The sequence below is a fragment of the Rhyacophila brunnea genome, unplaced genomic scaffold, assembly GCF_057557595.1.
Source record: "Rhyacophila brunnea isolate RB1 unplaced genomic scaffold, BYU_Rbru_1.0 scaffold_21, whole genome shotgun sequence".
Taxonomy (NCBI): Eukaryota; Metazoa; Arthropoda; class Insecta; order Trichoptera; family Rhyacophilidae; genus Rhyacophila; species Rhyacophila brunnea.
In genome coordinates, this window is record NW_028232871.1 from 5495360 (window position 1) to 5520180 (window position 24821).

General features: G+C 34.8%; 1 protein-coding gene and 1 pseudogene across 1 annotated transcript in view; one reads left to right on the forward strand and one right to left on the reverse strand.

The window, feature by feature from the left end:
• ASPP (Ankyrin-repeat, SH3-domain, and Proline-rich-region containing Protein) overlaps positions 1-24821 on the forward strand; it is a 1089659-nt gene that overhangs the window by 12423 nt on the left and 1052415 nt on the right. The window lies entirely within an intron of this gene.
• Positions 5508-7508, reverse strand: LOC147070641 (uncharacterized; annotated as a pseudogene).

Consider the following 24821-nt stretch of genomic DNA (forward strand, 5'->3'; position numbering starts at 1 on the left):
GTAAAGACATAATGAATGGTTTAACGAGATTTAAAATAGTAAAGCAAATAATCATGGCGTACTTATGGCCTTTCCGCTTCATAAATCTAATTAGTCAGCCAAATATGAAACTGCCGTAAAACGTATGATATCATGGTGGAATTACTTTGTTAAAAGTGCGAAGCATTGTTTTTTCCCAATCTTTCTCATTTTTAATAATTTATGTGAAAAAATAAAATGAATCGGCAACCTACACATGGGTATAAATCAAACTTCATTCAAACTCAGTTTATTTCTAATGTAGTTATTTTTTATTAAAAGTATTTTTTCTGTTATATTTTCGCTTTTATTTTATTTTCCATAAAAATTGATAAAAAAATCAATCCCGAAATCCCGGGATTATGTTTATCAATCCCGGGATTCATAGGTATTGAAAATAGCTCGGGATTGGAATCCCTAGTAATCACTGAATAAAATAAGCCACCAATCTGTCACCAGATTTGGATAACTCTAGGAAGTCATATTTTCTTTATAGAGCTTTCTTATAAAAAAACACAACGTCCTATTATTGCAATAAAATATTTAATGAATAATGATAGCTTTCAATAATTTAGTAACTCCGTGGATTAAAAGACGGGTACTCCAATCCTACTCTGCCGTAAGGCACAAGTTTTGGGAAATTTTTATTTAAAGTTATATAATATTTAATATTGTTCATTTCTATTGATATTAATTTAACCATCCAAGAATAATATTTATCATGATAATCATTGAGCTACTTGCTCACAGATGCGTTCAACCAGAGAACTAGATAGGTAGGTACCTAGCTAGTTTGGAAGTAAAATTATTATTAATCAATCTAAAAACAACCAAGTCCAAAGTGATTGAAGTTTGCATAACGTACAGTTGATTGTGTACGTAGTGGAACGAAGCGGTGAAAGAAAGCGTTTTTAACGCACCGCTATGTTATGTGCTGTTACCGAAAAAAATGGTTAGAATTACTTTAAATAGCTATTATTACGATTTTTCTACTTGGTGATGCTGGTAAGTCATGTGGTATTTTTAGTTTCACAAACAACCGTTGTGATGCAGTCGCTGATCTTTGATTGCCAAATAATTTATTGGATTTGCACATTAATTGCACTGTAGAGGTTTTACCCAACTCTACAAATGATATGTTATTGTCTATGCTCATTTTTAGAGCATAGACAATAACGGGACAGAAATTTCAGTTGTCTGGAGACCTTCAATATATAAAAATTACAAGGCACTCAGCCTGTCTAAAATATCAAAAGGATCATGATAAACCATTACGTGTAAACCATAGATTAATATACTTTCGTGTTATCCTGCCGTGTAATATCACCAATGTAAAATGTGATATGTACAAAGTAGTATAAACACTCACGCGTGTTTCCTTATTAGAGACACATATAATATCACATCTCATATCCAAATGCAACCGTCTGAATAGAATAATAACGGGGGTAGTTGACCAAAAACATAACAACCACACCCCTTATAGTACACGACATAATGGATTAACGAGCATATTATTAAAAATATATATATATAACTTACTCACAGTGATTTTAATGGATATTATAAATCAAAAATAATATTGTATCGTATTAACCGTTCTACTTTACCACAGTTACTATGATAATATTGAATAACTTACGTTCGCTAGAAACTTTCTCCGTAGCTCGGCTCCATCAATCTCTGTCTTCCGTTTCTGTCAGTAAAAAACCGGAGGCATTCTTGACTTAGTCCGTTCATGTTCATCTTATCTTCGTCTTCTTATACCTTCGACCTGACGAAATACCAGGTTTTCCAGGTTATCATCCTCCCTGCGGGTGATATGAACACAAAAAATTGGAGAATCCGGCGCAGTAGATCATGTAAAAGTCTGAATTGAATTTGTAGTTCGCTGAAAATGCTACCGTTAGTTCATTCGACCATCCACGGGACTCTTACCACATTTAAAATGCACATAGTTTCTGTTATCTAATTATCACTATCCAAGTCTTGGAGGAATATAATATAGAAACCGGGAAGATAAGAGATCTTACTACAAGCATTCTATAACCTCATATTTTGGCTCTTCTAAATCAGTAGCAGATTCGACGTAGTGTTGTTTTCATTGCTACAGTCACTATTTAGTGATATAAAGGCTCAATACGATAAAAATAACAATTTAACGTCAATGAAATCTACTACTGCATTAATGTGCTGTCTCTTAGCAACACAATATGATCTACACACTCTTACAAGAAGTCACTGATTTTAAAATTGTTGAATGATCGCTGAGCATTTGTTCTGTGAAAGCTACAAGTACCGATATTATTAATAAAATAAAAACATGAATTTGTGAGAGATATGTAGTGTTCGATGTGTGGTTAATGGTATTGAGGATGATGATGAAGAAATCGAAGATGTATGCAGGAGCGAGTTTTATTTGCAGCGTAACGGTCGGTACGATAGTACAAATACAATGACAGTACATATTACGTACTGAGATAGTTACAAGCCAGGTACTTAGATTCGAGTGACATTTTGATAAATCATTATTCGTAATTTATACAGTCGAAAGTAATACCCAAACATTATATTCCAGTACATAATTATATTGAACGAGTCAGCGGTTTAAATACGAGTAGCTGTGAATTTTATTTATTATTACAGTCATAATATAATATGATACTATGGGAATGGATATTAGACTAATTTTCCATTGCGATACCGTATTTAATATCGCCAATCAATTTGCTGACACAGGTAAACAGTTGTTTACCGGTATATGAGTCCCTGGGAATTTATTATTGCGGTCGAATAATTTGATACATTAAAAATAGATATTTGATCAATAATATACTGACAGCTACATATATATTACCTTTTGCGAGGTCTCGTTGTTGTAGGCGAGACCGCTGTATTCGGGGATGACCAGGTGTAGATGGAGAGTCGTCAAGAGGATTGATGAGAAGTCGAGATTTGGTGGTTACTCCGATGGATGCAGGAGTGAGTTATATTTGCAGCGTAAACAGTCAGTTCAATAGTATATTACAAGAGCGTTATGTTACAATACTTATGATATTGTTCCGAAGCCCGAACTCGGTGGAATCGAATGCTGAGCGGAGCGGCTGATACGAAGCTTACTAATCGGACGGAGATTATGATTGATTTTAATATGTATTATTGATGAAGTTTGCAATTGAGAAATCTCATCTGCATTTATTGCATTTCGTTTGTTTCGATCCCATCGCATAATGTCACGCGTGTAGAATATGCTGTCAAGTCATTGGCCACTACATACATATAATTTAAAAAAAACATTATGACTGATTACAACTGTTTAGACGCTCGCTTGTAAATTTCATAACGAATCGGTTGTGTTATTTGCGTCAAAGGAAAACGCCTTTGCATTGCTATTTTTATTTTATAGCAGCCTCGTATCTACTTTTATTAATTTACTAGTTTGATTTGATACTGTATGATATAACTCATGATTTGTATGTGATAGTTGTATCTAGGACAAAATAATCGAAGTACTAAGTCGCTTTCATTCGACGCTTCGCTACACTATGACCGCACATCTGAATCCGCTACGTTTATCGAGTATGAGACTTAATAATGATGACGAAGTAAATTATAAATGGCTGTTTTTTTCCAAGTGCTGAAATATGTATTTTTTAATGATAAGCATCATGAGATTTTTTTTGCTCAGAATAAACATTTGTAATGACAAAATAATGGCTGTTTCTTTTTCACACTGACTTTTTCCTCTACTTGTTATAAAACAAAATGTCAGAGATGATTTACGCAGCCGCAGGGCATTTCAAGTGTCGATTCGTGATCGGATTAATAATACGTACACGTCCCTGGATTAAGGCTATACCGCAGTTGAGGCATGGTCTAAAAAGATCGTGGCTAGGCGATGCGCGGATTGCGGGTCGCGGGTGCAAATGACGCATACCGAACGAAATATAATTCACATATAAATCCAACATGCGTCCATTTAATGTTCTGTTTACTGTTCTATTAGTAACAATAATAATATATTCATTGACATGTTTTCTTTTTCAAGTAAATGGGTAACGTTTTTAGTCATCTTTACACGATTTAAGAATAACCCAATGCTTACGGGCCGCACAAAATTGTGTTTTTGCTAATTACTTTTACCTGTCGCCTTCACGAAACAAATTTACGTATTCACACCTCGACGTTCGCTCTCCGAATGCCAGCAGCCAGCGACTCCAAAATTTCGTCGCGCCTATAGTTTTCACTGATGTATCGTCTTAATATTATATTCTTGAAGTAAAGAAAACACGTACTGGCTTAAGCAATGAAAAGTTTGTATATATCATTCTTTAAATTGGAGCTTACATAAAATAAACTATTGGTATTTAAACTACCCCATAGAATCATAAAAATAAATATTATTTTAGTACTTGTTAATTAAATTATCTTTTATTGTACCTCATGGGAAATGAGTCATTTAAAATAGATCTTCGCGTCAATTACATATTGTCATGTCTCGTTCTTACTGATTCACCCATTCGAGTCGCGAATAACCAAAATTCTCATCGAACGCAATCACGAATTCTGTTTTTGTCTTCAGAGCGTTCACTGTGTACCATCTAACTCGCTTCTGCTTTCATAAATTAACCAATGCATGCCCCCACATCTTGAAACGGCCCCCCTACCTATCGCTAAAAGGCAAGCATACATAGGGTGAAGCACCCAATTATTGGCACTTTAAGGGAACTGAGCAGTTCAAGTTCGCACAGTATTCTATCAATTATCTTTCTAAGTTCCTAAGTTTCTGATTTAAATAATATGTTTACTTAAGTTTTATTTGAATACTTCCAATAACACTTTTGTATTGTACATATGCACACAATTGTGATATTTCCTGAGTTTGGCCCTTACTCCAATTATTGGCATACTTTTTCCTATTATTGACACAACCGTTTCCAATTATTGGCACAGTTAATAGAGATCCAAAAAAGTGTATTAATGATGCAAATTAAACACGTTTTACACTATTATTCATGCATTTATTATTAGGTAACATTATTTTTAAAAAACCTCAAAAGAAATAATGATTATATTTAAATAAATTCAGGAACTAATTGAGATCAAAAGATTCTCAAAAAATATTTAGGTGTCTAAAATTAATTACGTAAGTTCTTATGATGTTAACCGCTTAAATATTTAATCATCATCATTTAAAATGGCTTCAAGTTCTTCCAGCGTGTATGATTTCTTACGACTGCTTAAAATTTTATCAAAAGGATCTCTAATCCCATCATTTTTCTTGTCTTCATCAACTATGGGATTTGAGACTTGTTGGTTAACTATTGGCACCAGAGGCTTGTTCAATCTTATATCGGCCAGTACTTTGATTCTTTTCGTTTCGGGTATCATATTCTCTTTTTTTACATTAGGTTCTCTTTCCACTTGACATTCTCTTTTAGTTGTATTTTGCACAGGTCCGAACTGCACTTTCTTACTCTGTTTATTTATTAACGTTGCTGCTGTTTTTTTGTATGGTTTTTCTTTTCTCCTTGTTTAGTTTTCACTTCCTTTTGTTTTTGGATTCTCTCCTCTTTTTTTTTCTTGACTTGTTCTTCTTTAAGACTTTTTTCTCTCCGTTTCTGGGTTTCCTTGCTTTGCCATTCGTCTGAAGTTAAGACAAAGGAAACTCTTTCACTTTGTTTAACGCCTTTTCTTTGAGGTGTTTTCGGTTTTACTAAAACGTCACTTAATTTTACAGGGGTTAAATATTCTTTCTGTTGACTAATAATATCCATAATCTCGCATTCTTTAACTACATGTTCTTTGCACGTTGCTATTAAATCACTTTCTGGAATCTCCATTTCGTTTTTATCTAAAGTAACTAAGTCACTTTCAAACAAAGTTTTGTGTTCTTTTCTTTCAAATTTGTTTTTTCCCATTTCTTCAATAGATTTCTGCACAGTAACTAAATCAAACTGTGAGTTATCAAGGATATCCATAAATAAAATTGGCATCTCTTCTATAGTGATTTCTTCTGTAAGGTTGACCTCATGTAATATTTCTGATTCTTGGTGCTTTTCATCATGTTGGAAATAGTTCAAAAGCTTTTTCAGGATTTTGTCACTGTCTATTAGAAAGTCTTCGGTAAGAGTTTGTAAGGCATTCAATTTTTTCCCTCCCACTATGTTATAAAACGTATCTTTTGATAGAGACTTTTCTTTGAAATTGTCATTGTTCTTCTCTTCGGTATTTGAATTTTCAACAGTTTTCTGACGTGCTAGGCATTTGTTAAAATTGATTGCATCACAATTCCATGGACATAAACCGGTGGTTCTAAAACCATTTATAACAGTAGAAGGCTTAATGCCGTTTACGACAGCTTCCTTGAGCACAGGAACAAAATCTGTTTTTGTGAGTGCAGCTAAGGGGTTTTCACGCCTCCACTTCAATACACTTTCTTTCCAAGCTTGTTTAAGTGGCCTGAATGCTGAAACATCGGCTGGTTGCAACAATCTTGTTGCGTTTGGATATAAAGCTACCAGAACTATGTCCAAGCTTTTACACAGTTCACTCACTTCCAGAGAGAGGTGCGTTTTGTGTCCGTCAACAAAAAGTAAAACGGGGAGTTGTCTTTTTGTTTTCAATAGATAAGGGTGTAAAACGTTTTTTATATAATCATAAAATACCTCTGCCTTCATCCATCCCGAATCGCTCAAACCAATACCCTAGTTTCCTGGCACATTTAATGTTATATCCTTAGGTAACCTTTTATTCGGAAATATGATCATTGGAGGCGTGGTATCTCCATTGGCAGAAAACGTGAATAGAACTGTTAGAGCAGATTTGGCAGATGCATGGTCTACTTCATAAACATCCTTCTCACCTCTCATTGCAATAACCTTTCCACTTTTTGGGCATAGCTGAAAGTTTGACTCGTCACCGTTGAACACGCGACTTGGATCCGAGAGAATGGTAAAGTAACTGTTGTCTTTTAAGTAGGTTTCAATTCCAATGAACCAGTTTCTTATATCTTGCTCTGACACTGCCGCACTTGATGCTGTGACTGCCTCAGGTGCACGTATACTTTATCCGGGATGACGATGCAAAAAGAGTTGGTACCATTTATTACCAGGTATTCCATCTTTGAATGGATTCTTTCTATTTGCTTTCTTTATGAAATGTGCAACACTCAATTGAACATCTAGCTTTCTTCTAGGGAATCCTTTGCGGCAACAGTCTTTAATCCATTTCACCAAAGTCTCTTCCTCGTTTTTGGTTAATACTGTACTTGGTCCTGGAAGGTCTTGATGATCTACTTTCCGTAACCTGAACTGAATAGTTCCTCTTGGTACATGAAAGGTTTTTGCGGCCAGTTTTTTACTCATACCGCACTTTACAGCCTCAAGTGCTTTTACCAAGTTATCATGGTTGTATATTTTTCTTTTTATTATTGTGTTGTCGAGAGTCTTCTTCTTCTCTTTCCTCTTTTTCACATTAACTGGATCCATTTTGAATACTTCAGTCTGAAAATAAAGACACAAGCTATAATTTAACCCTATTATTGGCACAAGCCAAAACCAATTATTAGCATGGGGCTAACATTTGGAAAAAACGAGTGTAACACATTTTTATCAATGGAATTACTTAGAGCCTTAATGATATAGGCTATAGAAATTAAAATCTGTTAAAAATAATACTTTATCAAAATAACCAATTATTAGCACATGTGCCAATAATAGGAAAACTACTCAATCACGATACCAAATGTTGGCACCCTTTAAACAAAGACAACGAACAATAAACCTTAAATTAAATTTTAAATTCAAATGCCTGGCTCTATCCCGCAATCATTTAAATCGTCAGTTTATTGATAAACACTTAGATGTAGACAAAACAGCAAGGCTATTGAAACATTTTCTTACCGTGGCACAAAGAAAATGGCGGAAAAAATCACAAAACACAACAGAGCACTTTTGACGCACTATTTTCCCGCTATTTTGTTAATCCTGGTATGATGAATGTTGCTTGTCGTAAACAATATTAATTGCTGAACACATTTTTTATACTTGGCAAACTTAACTATGCTTACATATCTTATATTCTTACGTTTACTTGAAGGGTGCTGATAATTGGTGGAGTGCCAACAATTGGGTGCGTCACCCTACAAGCATTTTCCAATTAATGGTGTTCGAGGTAAAATTATGAGTACTTAGTGTAATTTTGACGATGTTTTGAAAACTACTTGAATTATGTAGTTGTCAAGTATCCACATATAATTATCAAAAATCGTATCGCATAACCACATATTTTTAAATGTTAACATTCGTGAATTAACATAGCGCCGCAGGCGACTTTTTTCACTTATAGAGCAAATTTTTTATGTCCGTTTATCTCACTTATCTGGTCGACCCGCGACACTTGCGACAAACCTTTCTTGTGGGGGCCATGACCCAATGACTCGCTCCTATCTTCAGAGCGTTCACGACGTTGGCTTTTAACCGTGACATTTGAATTAGTCTTTTTCTCAGCTCATTGACTGTTTCACGTGCAGCCTCTGACACATCGTCGCTATAGATTGGTTTGTCGAATATCCGTTTTTGTCGAAATCGACCTTTGTATGCAGAATGATTTTTTGTATCTAAATGGACCAGAACCATCCTTTTCTTTAAATTGCTTTGTAATGAAAACAGCATTCATATGCTATAAAAACAATAATTTAAATACCTTCATGTATTTAAATATAGGATAATCAAATTGGTTTTTCGTCTCCTGAACATTTGACATTTCGTCTATTCGACAAGCCAATCCTATAGCGACGACATGATGTTTCAAGTCAGTCGTACATAACCGACGCATATCAAGTACCTAGATCTAAAAATTATAGCCTGATTTTGGTTTCCAATTACTGAATGCATAACTTGAAAAACAATAGATAAAAATATACATCGTTTATTTACCGGACGAGTTTTATAATCTACATTTTTTTAAATATAATATGTATGTAACATCTGTTGAATACTTAGTCAAATATTGTACATGATTTATATTGTTAATAATTAATAATATTCTTCACAGTCGTTGCCTCATTACTGAAAATCGTGGTCTTTGTGATTAGTTCTTATCCCGTTAAAAATAAAAATTCATACAAAACTAGAATAGTTAGATAAATATTCTTAATTTTTAATAAATAACATGGGCCACCAAGAAAGGGGTTAACTTGGAGAGACCTTCATATAGCATTCGATCGTTACAATAGATATTCTTCTCAATCGTTGTATCATTACTGAGGATCTTAGTTTTTGTGAGCAGCTCTTATTAGCTAGATAAAAAATGTTATTTATTTATACTTTTATTGTGTTCACTGTGAATTCTTCATAGAAATACATTGTAATAAGACGTAATAAATATGTAGTACTAATTACAGTTAGTATAATATTAATCAGAACCAGTTTCATAAACTTCAAATTGATATTGTCGACGGTTTCGTTTGCTTCAAAGGGACATTGCAAACTGGACAGTTGACAATGTCCCTTTGAAGTGGACGAAACCGGTTCTGATTAATATTAAACTAAATGAAATTAGTGCCTTTATACTACATAATATCATGTTTTACTTTAATTTGTACTAAATAAGTTTAAAAACTTATCTTTCTTATTAAATTAACACCGTGGGCTGATAATTTCGGAGAAAACTTGGGATGGTCTTCGTATGAGTAAATAAATAGTCCGAAGTGAATATAAAAACAAAATATTTTTCTATGTACTTAACTATAATTACGGTGAGAAACATGATTATCGCTCTTATTTCTTAAATATGTTCACACAAATTTTTGATAGTTCGTTTAAGATGGCTTTTAGAAAACCTCTGAAAATTTGAAAAAATATTCGGTTAAGATTAATGGTAATATGATGTTGGAGCTTTTAGGCGTGCAGGACTGATCGTAGACTTCTGGAGAACGATGACAATGAAGGAGGTCAATGGTAAATGTTTGCTCTATCGCCAGTGGTAATTTAAGATTGGTTTTGCCAGTCACCAGTTTCTGTCACTTTGGTCGTTGGTTTAGGAACATTCTGAGTAACCTGAAAGTAATTGCAAGTAATTATATAAAATATAACATGATGTAAATGTCAGAAAACTCTTTACAGCATCAGCTGGAACAAAACTTGACTGATGGTTGAGTAATTTAAAAAATATCATATTTTGTTTTATTTAGAATAATGTTTGCTATGTGAAAAGTGTCTCAAAACCCTGGGCTTTTTTGTTGCATTTCACTGTAGGTGGCAAATTAACAAATAAATAATTAAGTAGTTATGTAGGAAGTTTAAAGCCAGTGCAGATTTTATTAAAAGTGTGTCGAATCGTTGATACCACCAGGATATGCCAAAAATATATCAATTTTAATTGCACCATTCGAATAATGTTAGCCGCAAGTTGTTACTTTGGCCGCAATTCATTTCGCTTTAAATTAGATTAACTTCCTCTTTGAAAGATTATTACGCAGTCATTATTATCATTTATTATTACACCTGCCAATTGAGCGTGGTTACTCTTTAAAAAAAATAGAAAAAAAGGTAATTCAAAAAATATATATTTAGACGGAACTGATTGACGCAGTGTAATCAAATGAAACTTTAATAAACCTCTATAATAAGCAATAGCCTTTTTAAAAAATGCGATATCACGTTAAAAACCATTTAAATTACTGAATCAGCAGAGTGAAGGCTTTTCTATATTATTATATTATGCAAAAAATATTTAAAAGAAATTCGTTTCAGATAAATCAATTAAAAACTTAAAAGTTATTCAGTGTTTATCGTAAAAAAATGGTACATAATACTTTCAATTATTGATTGAGATATCTGTGATTTGTCGTTTTTTTCAGTCAAATAAACGTTTTGGATAATGAGTTCCAGTATTTTATAATAGTACGTTCCACAGAACTGATTAATAAATATAATTAGGATAGGGTATAACCCAATACACTACAGTGCTGATCATAGACTGCTGGAGACTGACGATAATGAAGAAAGAAAAATTGAGGAGGCCAATGCAGAGTTTTTGCTCTTTCGCCAATGGCAATTTAAGATTGCTTTGGCTGTCATCTGTCACTTTGACCGTTGGTTCCCCTTCCCAGCATCAGCTGGAATAAAACTTGACTGATGGTTAAGTCGTTTAAAATTGATGGATGAATGGGGTATATGGTAGTGTAAAAATACTTACATTTGGGAAGCCAAACCTATTCAAATTCTGAGCATAATATGTATCGATTAAAAACGAGGTAATTTTAGTATATCATTCTGCATTACAGCTTCGTATGGCAAATTGTAGGTTATGAAAAATAGTACCATGATTTGTTCAGTATTCACAATTTTCGGAATTCACATCATCTTTATGGCAAATTATTTTATAGTTTTTCTGTATTTGGAAATACTCCATCTGTTTATTTAACTTTATCTGAAGATCTGGTTTACCACACAAGATAGATTGTTAAGATAAAGTCGGTTCTGAAGATTGGGTTCCACAATAATTATTGGAGTGATGCAAATGCTGGTCTTGGCAGTTGTAACATCGCAAATAAGTAAGGTACTATCATTCACATATTATCTACTATTTCTTTTAATCAGCGTACACACAATATAGTTTAAAACAGGAAATTCGAATCTTCTAATGGATGCTCATTTATATCCATATGTTAACAATAGAAACAATAAAATTTGACAGGTTTTAACATAATGCAAAACTTAACAATGACAATTGACAGCTAATAAAATATTTATTATTTGAAATTGGAATAGGTACTAGATAAATAATACCAACTGTAAATGCTAAACGGTTCAAATAATTCGGTTGTTTTTTGTTTTTTTCTCTCATAATTGTTTATAAATTATTGCGACTTGTCTGTGGTTAGAAGAAAAGGTGATAGAAAGTTAAATTTTCTCTTTGAATAATGTAATACTTACATTATTTTTCGCTTCGGTCAGTGTTTTGATTAATATCATCGCCGGCCATGTTGGATAGTTAAAAACAGAATGATATTATTTGAGAAGTACATATTAAAAAATAAAACTTTAAGTACCTACTATTTTTAATATTCTTCGGTATTCAATATTTCAAATAAAATATTTTTTCATTATTATTCGTTTGTATTGTTTAATAGCACAATGCACAACGATAAATAATTTTAGTATAATCATTCCATTGTTACTCAAAGTCTATATTTTAAAGCATACGAATTAAAAAAATTTTTTTAGTAGATCCATCATTGGTGCTTGCGGCTTTTTCACGTAATTGCCATCCCTCGAATGTGATGCAAATGGCTAATACTACATCCTCACCGTCACTTTATCACCGTATGCGAGTGTCTGTAAAGTGAAGGTATACGAAAAGACTAACAATATATAATTTACAATATACAACAGTCATAAAGTATACACTACTTATAGTAACGCCAAGCAACGCGCAGCATTTTTTTTCTGACGTTGACGGCGCTTTTCAGTGGACTGTAATTGGGATGGTTTAGATGCGGGGGAGGGCGGTAAGATAGAGATTCAATCCAGGCACTAACCTTTGATGTTGATATGATAAAATTTTAGTCCTAAAATCCAATAAAAATATTATTTTTGACACTTTGCAACACTAGAATTATTTGAAATACGGCAACACTGCCGAGTGATAAATAACCTTACTTTTTTGTCAGAAGTGGCTGTCGGAAATTTTATTTGATAGGATTAATAATGAAAAGTACGAATAATAAACCTTATTTCAAAACTACTTATTTTTTTAATATCTGTATAATGTACATAATACTTATTAAGGCTATACCTCAGCTGGGGAACGGTCTAAAACGATCGTGACTACGCGACGCGAAGATTGTGCAAACGACGCCTGCAGAACAAAACATAATTTGTCATAAAAAATCAACATGCGTCTATTTAATGTTCTGTTTATTGTTCTATTAGTAACAATAATAATAATTATATTCATTGACATGTTTTCTTTTTCAAGTAAATGTGTAACATTGTTTAGTCATCTTTACACAATTTAAGAATAAATACCCCCGTCGCCATCACGAAACAATTTGACGTGTTTCCAGCTCGACTTTGGCTCTCCGATTGCCAGCGAGTCCGAAATTTCGTCGCACCTATAGTTGAAAATTATTTGCCGTTTCACTGAAGTATGATCTTAAAATTTTTTACTCGGAGCAGCGCAGATTCAGGAGCGCACCTGGAGCAAGTATTAGGTCCCGTAGCGGAGCAACTCAAAAAATGGTTCGCTCCACACACATTTTAAGTCACCCGCGAGATATGGAGTCGCAACCCACGTATTTTGAGGTGGGCATTATTACACTACTCTACTGCGGCCGCAAACATAATAATATCGTATAATATATTATTATGTACTTTTACCATACGTTCTCTCATTATAATATTAATGTGTGACATTGGTTTGCTATTAGAGTATTAGGATAGCCCGTTTTAAATAGGCCTCCTAGCGTATTTTTTTTGGCTAGCAAATTATTTATGTAAATATTTGTGAGTAACAACTAACCGGTGTACTAATATTTTTTTAAGACCAGAAGCACGAAACCATTGATAAAATCGCTCATTTGAAGAAAAAAAAATGACGACCAATAAGGAAGACTTTATTTTTTTTTTAAAGTCAGCGAATAAATTTGATTTATTTCCAGGGTTCCCAAACAATGTTCCGCGAATTTATCAGAAAAGTAACCCAGTGGTAAGTGTGTTAAAACAAGCCATTAATGTTTTAATTTAATTTACTATGACCAGGGAACTGAAATACCTAACGGGTAAAGAGAAGCAGGCAACCTATCTCAAGAAAGGAAGAATACGGGATAAATTTAAACACGTGTCGAATACTGACAACTGCTCTCGATTTATGCATTGACGCTCATATAATATTTATGTATTACACACACTATTACACGTATATAATGCGTGGCTCATTTTCTTAGGACACTCACACATTCAAAACCCTGCGTCAAAATTTACTGTATTGTTATATAGCAAATCGGAATTTTATTTATTATCTGTTCTGTGACAATGGCATGTCTATTTATGTAAAGCAGGATTTTATTATTATGCTGTAACGAAGTCAAAGTCCAGAAACAGGCTCGACCCTACACCAGATATAAGAATTAACTTTCGCCTGGTATCAAAAAGATTTGCAAGCCCAAAATCATCGAAGACACTAAGTACTTCATTCATTAAAATTTTTTATGCGTTATGTTTTAAAAATAATAACTAAATAATTAATATTTATCTGTTTCTCTCATTATTTAAAAAAAATATATTGATAATGTATTATTTACCTATCCTACAAAATAAACAAGGTGTTCTGTTAAAATTTCAGGATTTGCGAAGTGTTCCATTGCAGGAAAAGTTTGGGAGAACCTAAATCTAAATGTTAGTGTTTGTAATAAATGCGATACAATAATGACATGCGTTGAAGGTACTATAACGGTTTTATTAAAATAAGACATATTAAATGGACAATTTCTATAATTAAATATCGACATAAGCCGGGGTCGATTCACTGCTGAATTAAGGTCTCCCCATTGCTATCTCCACTTTTCTCGGTTTCTAATTTTTTGCTGCCACGTACATCCACCGAACTTTATGAGCTCGTCTATCCAACGGGTTTTAGGGCGTCCCTGAGGGTGTTTAAGACTTCTTGGGTACCACTGCATGAACGGTTGTCCACTCGCCGAGCGATATATCCAGACCATTGCAATATTATTAATATTAATATATCCGTGCGTTACTATGGAAATCAATATGAAGTGTCAAAATGACATTTCAGTAAGTATATTTATTCAGTACCTATTTCTATCAAGTACATTTTTTTTTGATCGTTTAAGGTAGTCAAGTCAAGTTTATATGAATCAACAGAAATTAAAAGACGTTGTACATAAAAAGTTCTTTTTATCTTGTAATTATTTAATGCTAAGATACTAGTTAGTTTGGTTTGCAAGAACCCCTCCTCGGATGAAGGCCTCCTCCAAAGAGTCCCACTGGGGTCTGTTTTTGGCTATTAGTAGCCAATTTGGGTACGCTGTCTTTGTAATGTCGTTTTAGCGTTTCCCTTCTGGGCCGTTCCATGAAGTATTTTTTTTATTCCATCTCTTATCTTGTAGTCGCGCTACATGACCCGCCCATTTCCATTTAAGTCTTTGAGCATAGATTAGAGCGTCTGTAGCTTTTGAAATATTTCTTATTTTTCGTTTTAATCGTCAATTTTAATCTGCTTAGTGACCTCTATTACATCGCGTACTCTTGTCTGCTTTCTTATCCATTGTTTTATTTTGTTATCTTTACGCGTTATGGCCAACATTCACCTTTCCATGCCACGCTGCGCTACTCGTAATTTTTGGATTTCTCTTACATTAAGAGTCCATGTTTCACACGCATGCGTGAGCGTTGGTAGCACACTTTGGTTAAGTTTTAACACTTTACGCTTAAGATACAATGGGAGGTCACTTTTGAAGATACTATTTAGGCGTCCAAATGCACTCTATGCCAGTTTATGAAATTATTAAATTAAATATACGTTGTGGTATATAGAATCGGACAACAGGTACCCATAAACGGAAGCATGCACGATGAAATTGCTAGAAGAACAGAGCTGGGATGGAGTGCTTTCGGATGTCAGAATAGTATCTTCAAGAGTGACCAACCATTATGTCTTAAGCGTAGGGTGTTCAACCAATGTGTGCTACCCGTGCTCACGTATGGCTTCGAGACGTGAACCCTCAACACGAGAGATGTCCAAAGGCTAAGAGTCATGGACAGGTGTATGTTGGGCATCACGCGAAAGGACCGTAAGAGAAACGAATGGGTCAGAAAGCAGACAGGAGTACGCGATGTAATAGACGTTGCCAAACAGCTGAAATGGAGGTGGGCGGGGCACATTGCTCGCCGTAAAGACGGCCCCTGGACAAATGCCGTCATACAGTGGTACACAAGGGGCACGAAACGGTCACAGGGTCACCCTAAAAGCCGCTGGATTGACGAACTGGTAAAGTTCGGCGGAAATACGTGGCAGCGAATGACACAGGACCGAGAGAGTTGGAAGAAGCTTGGGGAGGCCTTCATCCAGCAGTGGATCGACCCCGATCGATGATGATGATGATATAGAATATATTAAATATAATAATAAAAAATCATTTTGACAAAATGATCACATCAGATGTTCACATCAGATCACAACAGCTCAACAATGATCAATTTATTTACGTCGGCAACTTATAAAAAGCATAATATTATTATTACAAGGAGTAAAAACATTTAATTGGTTGATATGAAGTAATTAATATGCATCCAGATGCTTTGATTTCGTTCGCTGTTGGCCATTATTATGATGGTAACAGAACATTTATTATTATTCTGCAAGCATGTCGTGTTATAATAAATGTAGGGTTGAATTTTCGAGCAACTCTCGAACGTTTGTACCAAATCGGGATGTTTGTAGCTTAGTGTAGTTAGTTATTAGTACTATAGTTATTTTTTGTACGCATTTCATTTTAATTACATTAATACACACCAACGCCATTGGTTCCCAAACTATGAGGTTCTGTCCGTTCTTTTCAGAAAGTAAAAATCAACTGAATAAGTGGAACGTCTCTAGACAATACTCGATTTGGTTGAGACGACCATAGACTGAAATATAAGTACACATGGAACAGTAATAAAAATAAATAAAATTAAAAAACCTTTTTATTTCTTACAAACACAAGTAAATGACAGTTAATTGACTATATCTAATGAATATATATATATATATATATATATTATAACCTATGAATATATCTATTATGTATATATATATCTATCTATGATTGTATTATCTACTTATTTTCTAGTTTATATAATATTAATTATTATTATTATTTATATTTTTGTATTAAACATATATATATTAAGATTTTTTTTATTTAATACTATTAGATAATGTTTATAAATTAAACAGTGATATGTAATAAGTTTGTTTGGTTTGTAAGAACCCCTCTTCGGGTGAAGGCCTCCTCCAAAGAGTCCCACTGGACACTGTTTTTGGCTGGAACAGTACTATGATATAAATGTGAAAACTAGTCGCCCATGGATCAAGGTTTTTTAAGGTTCAGTTTATTATCTACTTTATGACGGTCTTACCATAAAACACAAGTAACACAAAGTGTGCTGACCGCCCTCAAATATTACCAATATTGAATATGAGTTTCGTTTATATGATAAACTTCATTGCATATTATGATATTGAAAATAACATATCGTCTGTTCTGGCAGAACACACTAACTGGAGAATACTAGTTTTGAATAATTTGACTTTGAAGTTGTTAAAATGTTTGAAATAATGGTCTATCATGTGAGTTTATTAAATAATCGTAAAAAGGATGACTTTAAAATAAAGACTGTTTATTTATCAAGAATGTTTCCAGACAGTAAAGTTTGAAATAAGGAACATTTTGGTATAACTAAATCAATGTCATTTTTTTCGAATTAGTGTCTTCTGCCAGAACAGTGACGATATTCTTAACCACGTGTTTCACAAATTTCTCCACAGTATAGATATAACATCTGTAGAGCCTCACCTAACCCTTTTCCCATTATTTTTGTGTTTCCTGATACTACACATAAAATATGTTGGCGATAAAACTAATAATATTTAAGAAGACATACTTTTTATGTGGCACATTTGCTAAAGTTTTCCCACCACTGTCAAATTCAAAGGCCTAGTCTACCTTGTGTGTGGTTAAATTTAATGCTTATCAATGACCCTTCACTAATTCTAGTCTAATTCACTATCGTTGATTGATAAAAATTAAAATTATTGTGTTATGTTGTTGAAAGTTGGTTATAGGTACTATTATGTCCTGATAAATACGTACCTAAAAATTCTGTAATAATACGGAAGATATTACTAGTTTTATTAAGAGGGTGCTTTATTTGATTTGAATAAAATTATTCTATTAAACATCAGTAAATAATGTTTTAAAACGCCCACGACTTGTCACGTCTCCGACTTGCTTATGTGGTGAATTGCAGGATGCCGATCACATCCTCTGGGAGTGTCCCCATATGTCGGTTGAAAGAAGAGCTTCTCAAGTCGGTCTGACCCTCAGTTGGACCGGTCGGCCATTGCTACTTGGTATCTACGAGGGAAAATTTCTCAGCTTTTAAAAAGTTTGCGGCATTTTACGGCGAGCGAGAATGTCTTTTCTCATTGAGAATTGACCGTAATACATTATATCGAAGTACGAATCACGCAAACTCTAGTGCACGCCAACCAATGTCTTGGGAAGTTGTTCCTGGGATACTTTCAGCACAAATTTGACGAACGCCTAACGTTCGTTACGCCACGGTATACGCCTGCATAACGGGTGTGGAGACGTGGCGGGTGGTGGAGGAAAAAACAAGTCAGAGTATGAACCTAATAGGTTGGCTAACAGCCATTTCTGGTAAAAACAAATTTGTTATTACAACCTCCACTCTGTGGAGGCCCATCCTTTAAGGATGGTGAAATAATGTTTTTATAAAATTAATACAACGTCATCATGTCAGTATTTTTATGCAGTTAAAATCCCATTACAATTTGCAAAATGTCTAGAGCTTTTGTTTGAAAATTACCTATAAAAATAACGTAATAAAATATTGACAAAATTAATAATCTAGAAATTTATTCGAAAGGGGTTCGAACCCACGAAAGTTTGACAAACATCGGCATCATAATAATGAATATGGAAAATTTAATGCATTTAAAATCGGGTGTATAATAGTTATGTAACGACAATTATTTTAATTTGTATTGGCAATAATGTTTTAATAAACGTATTCATGCGTTGAATTTAATAAAAACATAATTGCATTTGAGTATGTGACACGAACAAAAACGCCGACCTTCAGTTAGTGTTTATGGCAGAGTATGGTTTAACGACATAACTATACAAATCTAGCCTTGTAGTCAATTCTACTTCTCAAATAGCCGTGCGACAACCTCACGACGAGGTACAAACAGAATATATAAGTCCCATGGTCCTAAACTATGGAAGAAGCAGAGAAGAAATGGTCGAAAAAGACCATGAACAGGTAACCAGTAGCGTAATCGTTTAGTATTAGGAAGTAAAATGTATGTTGTTAACCTTTTCTTTGTAAAATGTAATAAAATTTTACGTAAAAAATTTCGCCTCGGAGAATCGAGACTGTTCAAGTGTAATTGGAACGCTGTGACCGCAGACCTCGAAATGACACGCCATGAAATTTCAAATCGATCTATTTCGGAAATAATTTCCGGGAAATCTCCATTAAACTTAGAAAATAAGTTATGGGAGAGATTGTTTACGTAAAATTTAGCAAGTACATGCTTCAATAACTTTTATAGCAATAATGGAAATGTATGAAAATTGAAAAAGAAAATTGAATATTTATAAATTTATATACTGTATAATTATGAATAAAGAATTTTAACACTAATTTTATCAGCACAAGGTAGAGGCGAACTACCGTTATAAAAATATTGTAAACGCGTATCTATATCTATAGACGCGTAATTATAATTATAGATTTTGTTAATGCTATAACTTGCTGACTATAATGAATATTGTAAAAGTAACAATTGGAAAAACTTGAGATTCTGGTATAGATGGGTTTCTACCCATAAACAATAATAAATCTTAATTGCCTCCTAAGTAATAAAAGAATCAAATACTGCGACTAAAAACACAAACTGGCGCATGACCTTGAACCTTAACTGAATTCTGTTCGACTAGAATTTACGGCCCGGCTGTGTTGAGTTGCCGGATAAAAATAGATTCAAGGTTACGTTTAGATTACTATGGAAAAGCCACTATTAAGGACGAAATAAATTTGTAGTCGCTTGTAAATAACATCTTGTTAGGATTAAGCATTTATATATTTAAGTTGAAATGTTAAGTATAATATTATAGTGTTTTCACGTAATAATGTTCGTCCGAAAGGTAAATATCGAATGAAACGTTTTCTGCGGCTCCAAATAGTTTTATTAAAACTTAGTAAAATTCTATTGGCCTAAAAAGGCCAAGAGTGGTGGAAAGGACTAGTACGTGGGTGTCAACCTTTCGTTTTGACATTTTAAGTTTAAAGACTGCCATTCCCTTATTTAGTACCCGAATACTTATTCCGATACCTCGATGGAAAGCTAGAAACTTTCCCCTTCGTTCGAACACGAAAAATCATATAAAATCAACTATTTTGCTTACGTCACCGCTACGGCGTATTTAAGGGACATGTTCTAGAGGGTGCTTAAAACACCCCTATTAAGTCTTAATTTTGCGGAAATAAAGTAGAGTAAATTTAACCCGATTTAATTAGAAGATATCTCTATTAGAAAGTTACCAGGAACGGGAGATATACGTAAATTTATCCCGTGAGAGAAAGATATACATCTGCTATCCCTTACGGACTGTTTCCTGTTAAACCTCCATCCCGAGGGTATAAAAGGTGACATCCTTTTTCCGTAAAATCATTAGTTTCTACACTTCTCACCGGCGATCTTCAGTAAGCAGCAGACCTCTCTGCGAGCTTGTGGGACACGGTTCTCAGTACATTCGCGATTCATACGTACCAGTAAGTCCCCTTCGACGGGCAAAACGTAGCGCGAATAACTCGTATCTGTCGGTAGTGACGTCGGCCGCCAAAACGTAGCACGAATACTACGTATCTGTCGATAGTGACGCGCCGCGGATTAATTTTATTTTTCATTACTCATCATACGAGGTGACGTAATCGAGATAAATTACGCGATCGGATTTGTTTTATAAAAACAAATTAATAAACTCAGTCTGTAATAATAAATTTTACAAATCTTTTCGGGATTATAAAATAAATTTTTGAAACTTTATTAAGTAAACATAATTATAAAATAAATTTTTGAAACTTTATTAAGTAAACATAATTATAAAATAAATTTTAGTAAACAAATTCATAAACATAAAAACAAATTTTAGTAAATAAATTTGTAAACATTAAGCAAACCTTTTGTAAACAAGTCTGTAAACACAAATAAATATTTGTAAATACACTGTGAACATAAATAAACTTTATAAACAACAATAAAATAATTCTATTCTTTTATAAACCTAATACTGTGTGACCAAAGAATAATTTATATTTTCTTTCTTATGGGAAAATATTTCATGAATATCCAAAGAATATCTGCGTATACATTCTCTGAATTAGGTGTGACTTTTTCGGGAATTTGTGAAAGATTTCACAGAGATCCTATAGTGAACAAATAAATAGTTTGCTGATACTTTAATGAGATTTAATTACGGGAACAATGACAGTTAATCTTATTGTGTGACCGTGAACTCTAGTACCTGAATAAATTCGGCACCACACCAGCTGAGAGTTTTATTCGGGAATTCAAAAGTTGTGATACTACAAAGGAGATCCACCTCTCCTAATTCATCACTAGTCTCCTCAGTGACGGCCCGGTAGCATTATTGAGCTAGCCGTGAGCCGGGTCATGTCATTATGGCGCCCAAATGCGTGCGGCATCTTCAGGTTGCGAAAACCTGAACGATCCTACAACTAAGATCTACTAAAAGATTTTAAAAACAATATATTGTGAAGTGTATCAATGAATTGTGGTTACCTGAGAGGTTTTAAGAACCTTATACCGGAGCTACAAGAGCGATCTACCTCAACTTTATAAATGTGAGTACAATGAAATAAAGTCTAACTCGCATTAACGAGGAACCAGTGATGAATACTTTTGAAAAATATAATTTGGAGAAGAATATATACGTAAAGGCAACTATATATAGAATACTTTTCTTGATTTACTTGGAAAAGGAAAGAATAAATAAAATAAATACTTTTGGTAATTTATTAGAGTCAGATACCGACATTAAGCAAAAGTATGTCGATGAGACTGTCCAAAGGATCTTTCTGACCCTTTTAAGCCATAAAGAAAGTATAAAAATAAATTGTGTTACTCACCGTAACAGAAATAATAGAATTAAGAATAAAATGCACAATAAAAATTTCGTGTGAATTTTTAAGCTTTTTTCTAATATAAAGTTGAGTACCATACAAGTATAGGTACAAGAACCCAGACAAAGAAAAAAATTTTTGAAAAAAATAAATTTATACTACTTTGTATATTAAAATCTCGATAATTATCATAACTACCGTGACGTCATGGGTATAGGTACATGAAGGCCCGTACCTATTACAATATAAGATTTTAAACGGAGAAGATTGGACGCTTGTAACAGGAGTTGCAAGCCTTCAGGGTTATCAGCGACAAGCAGCGCATGCCCTCAAAATACTTTAAACGTCGATTGCGGACGAACGGGTGGTCGTAGGAAGCTGAAAACCGGCGCAATCGATAGCTGAATTTTTATATGAATTTACGGTCGAAGGTCCGCTTCTTCCAACTCCAGGGGACGGAGGAATTCGAAGAAATTATGCCGAACCCTGTTCCGGGTCCGAGTGTGGAAGAAGACTTCATATTGGAAGAAGGCTTGCAAAACGCGCAAGTATTCCCCGAAGAGGATTCATTTTTGCAAGTAAGCACGTCGGATCCCAAACAAAAAATGGCACCACCAGAACCAGCCGTGTGTACCCCGTGCCATGTTAAGCCGGAACTCCATTCCACCTATGAGGGTAGCCCAAAGCAGAGCGTTGAACTTTTTCTCCGACGCTGCAGAGAATATTGCGAAGCTGTGAAGTACCCAGCTGAGAATTGGACAGAGTTGGCTATACGTCAGCTCAGAGGAGAGGCCAAGACTTGGGCCAAGAATATTGACACATCGGACAGTTGGCGGTCGTTTAGTAACGACCTGAAAGAGCACTTCGAATCGCCTTCAAGACGTCGTGCTCAACGAACGGAGCTCGAACATAAAGAGCAAGGACCTCAAGAGGGAGCTTATGGTTTCCTCCTGAAGAAGATGGAGTTAGCCGAGGTACTCCTTCCAGAGATGAAGTCGGAAACCCTGGCTTCGACCTTTTATGACCTACTCACTGTGAGCGATCAGATAAGGGTTAATCAAGAGAAATGGAAGACGATGGACGAGCTGCTTGAAGTAGCTCATACACTTCGACCATTGAAATCGGCATTGGCTTCCGTGCCATCTCCAGCAAATGCCGTCAAGGCGAATAATGAAAAGAGGCCCGCTCAGCAAAATACTTGGCGCGAGAAGCCGCGTTCGGTACAAGAGACTAACGCGAAATCTGATAAGACCACGGAGGCTGTTGATAAAAGGCCTCCACGGCAATCAGACCAGCAAAACGATTCGGAAAGACCTGCGTACCGCCCACGTCCTCGCATTGATGAGCGAGGCGGTGCCAGACAAAGGCGCTGTCAACATTGTCCTGGCTTCCATGAAAACAAGGATTGCCCAGACAGGCAAGCAGCTCAGCAGACCAGAAAGGAGCCATGAAGACGGCTCGCGGGCCGGGTTGATCGTCGATGGCTCCAAGACGACGAACACTGGCGGACCGCCGAAGAGAAGACTCAAGAAGGTGACACGAACGTTCCTCGAACGCCGTTCAGCCGAGTTCTAGCTAGTGACATAGACGCTCTTCTGGCGAATAGGGTTAACTGTGAAAGTGAACTGAAGGACACCCTTCCGGTGAAATCATTTAACCCTAAGGTTCACTGTGAGGTCGAAGCTGGCCCCAGTAACCAAGTTAATCTTTGTACAGGTCCTCTTGTAAAGGATAGCAGCGTAAGACCGGAGAATTATCGCAAACGCGATATTAATAATTCTGCTAGTAAAATAGTAGAAAATTTTAATAAAAAGAATAGCGGTAAGACGTTGTCCAATGTTGAGACTTCGCGAGCTAATAATTCTTTTACCGGCGGCGAAATAGAATATAAAAAGTTTTTAGATAAATTAGAATTAGGGAGTTATGAAATAAATGTTGGCAACAAGGAAGAAGGTTATCAAGATAAGCAGTTAAAGACAGCTAGCGGTGGATGCGGCGAAGGCGTAAGCAGTGGCGCTCTTGGTGTGCTGAGAACATCGGCAAACGTAAGTAACTGTAGTCTCGTCGATACTGACGACAGATCTCTTGTAACAAATAATTTAACGAATTATTGTGCTTCCGCTAACCATTTGTGTAAAAATATTAATAGTACTAACTATACTAAAGCCGAAGCTGGCAGTTTACTTGATATTAATAGCGATGTATGCAGTTTAGATAGTCGATCGTCGTTGCAATCGAGCAACGAAGCTTTAGGAAGGGACTCACCTTTTAAATTAGCGAACAGACCCCACGAGGCTGACGTTAAGAATATTATTAGGAAGAGTCGAACTAATCATCGACTACAAAACATTAATACCTTCGGTAAATTAAGGCGAAATAAACTTAATGAAGAAGAGCTCATAGCATTAGATGACTATAATCGTTATCTTAAGCAAAAATCAAGTAAATGTAAGTCCTTTAGTATTAAGATTATTAAAAATAAGTTACGTAAGCTTAATAAGATTAATTTTGATAGCGTTAAGTTTGAACTAAGAAATATGAACTTAATGTATATAGATAAAGCTAGATATAGTGACGAAAGAGTTGTTGTGTATGATCATCGTCTCAAAGGCGGTGATATACTCAATAACGGAGAACAAGAGTTATGGGACTCAGCTACGGCGGCCCATGACCAACAAAGCAAAATATCTACGGATTTTCTCGGTTCTGTAAATATTTTAGATCCTAGGGACAGGTGTAGTCGGGGACAGAACTTTGCGGCGTGTCAAAAGACACTACCATCTGTAACGACTGCAGACCGTCCAAATAGCGTAGTCAGAAGTACGTGGACAATTG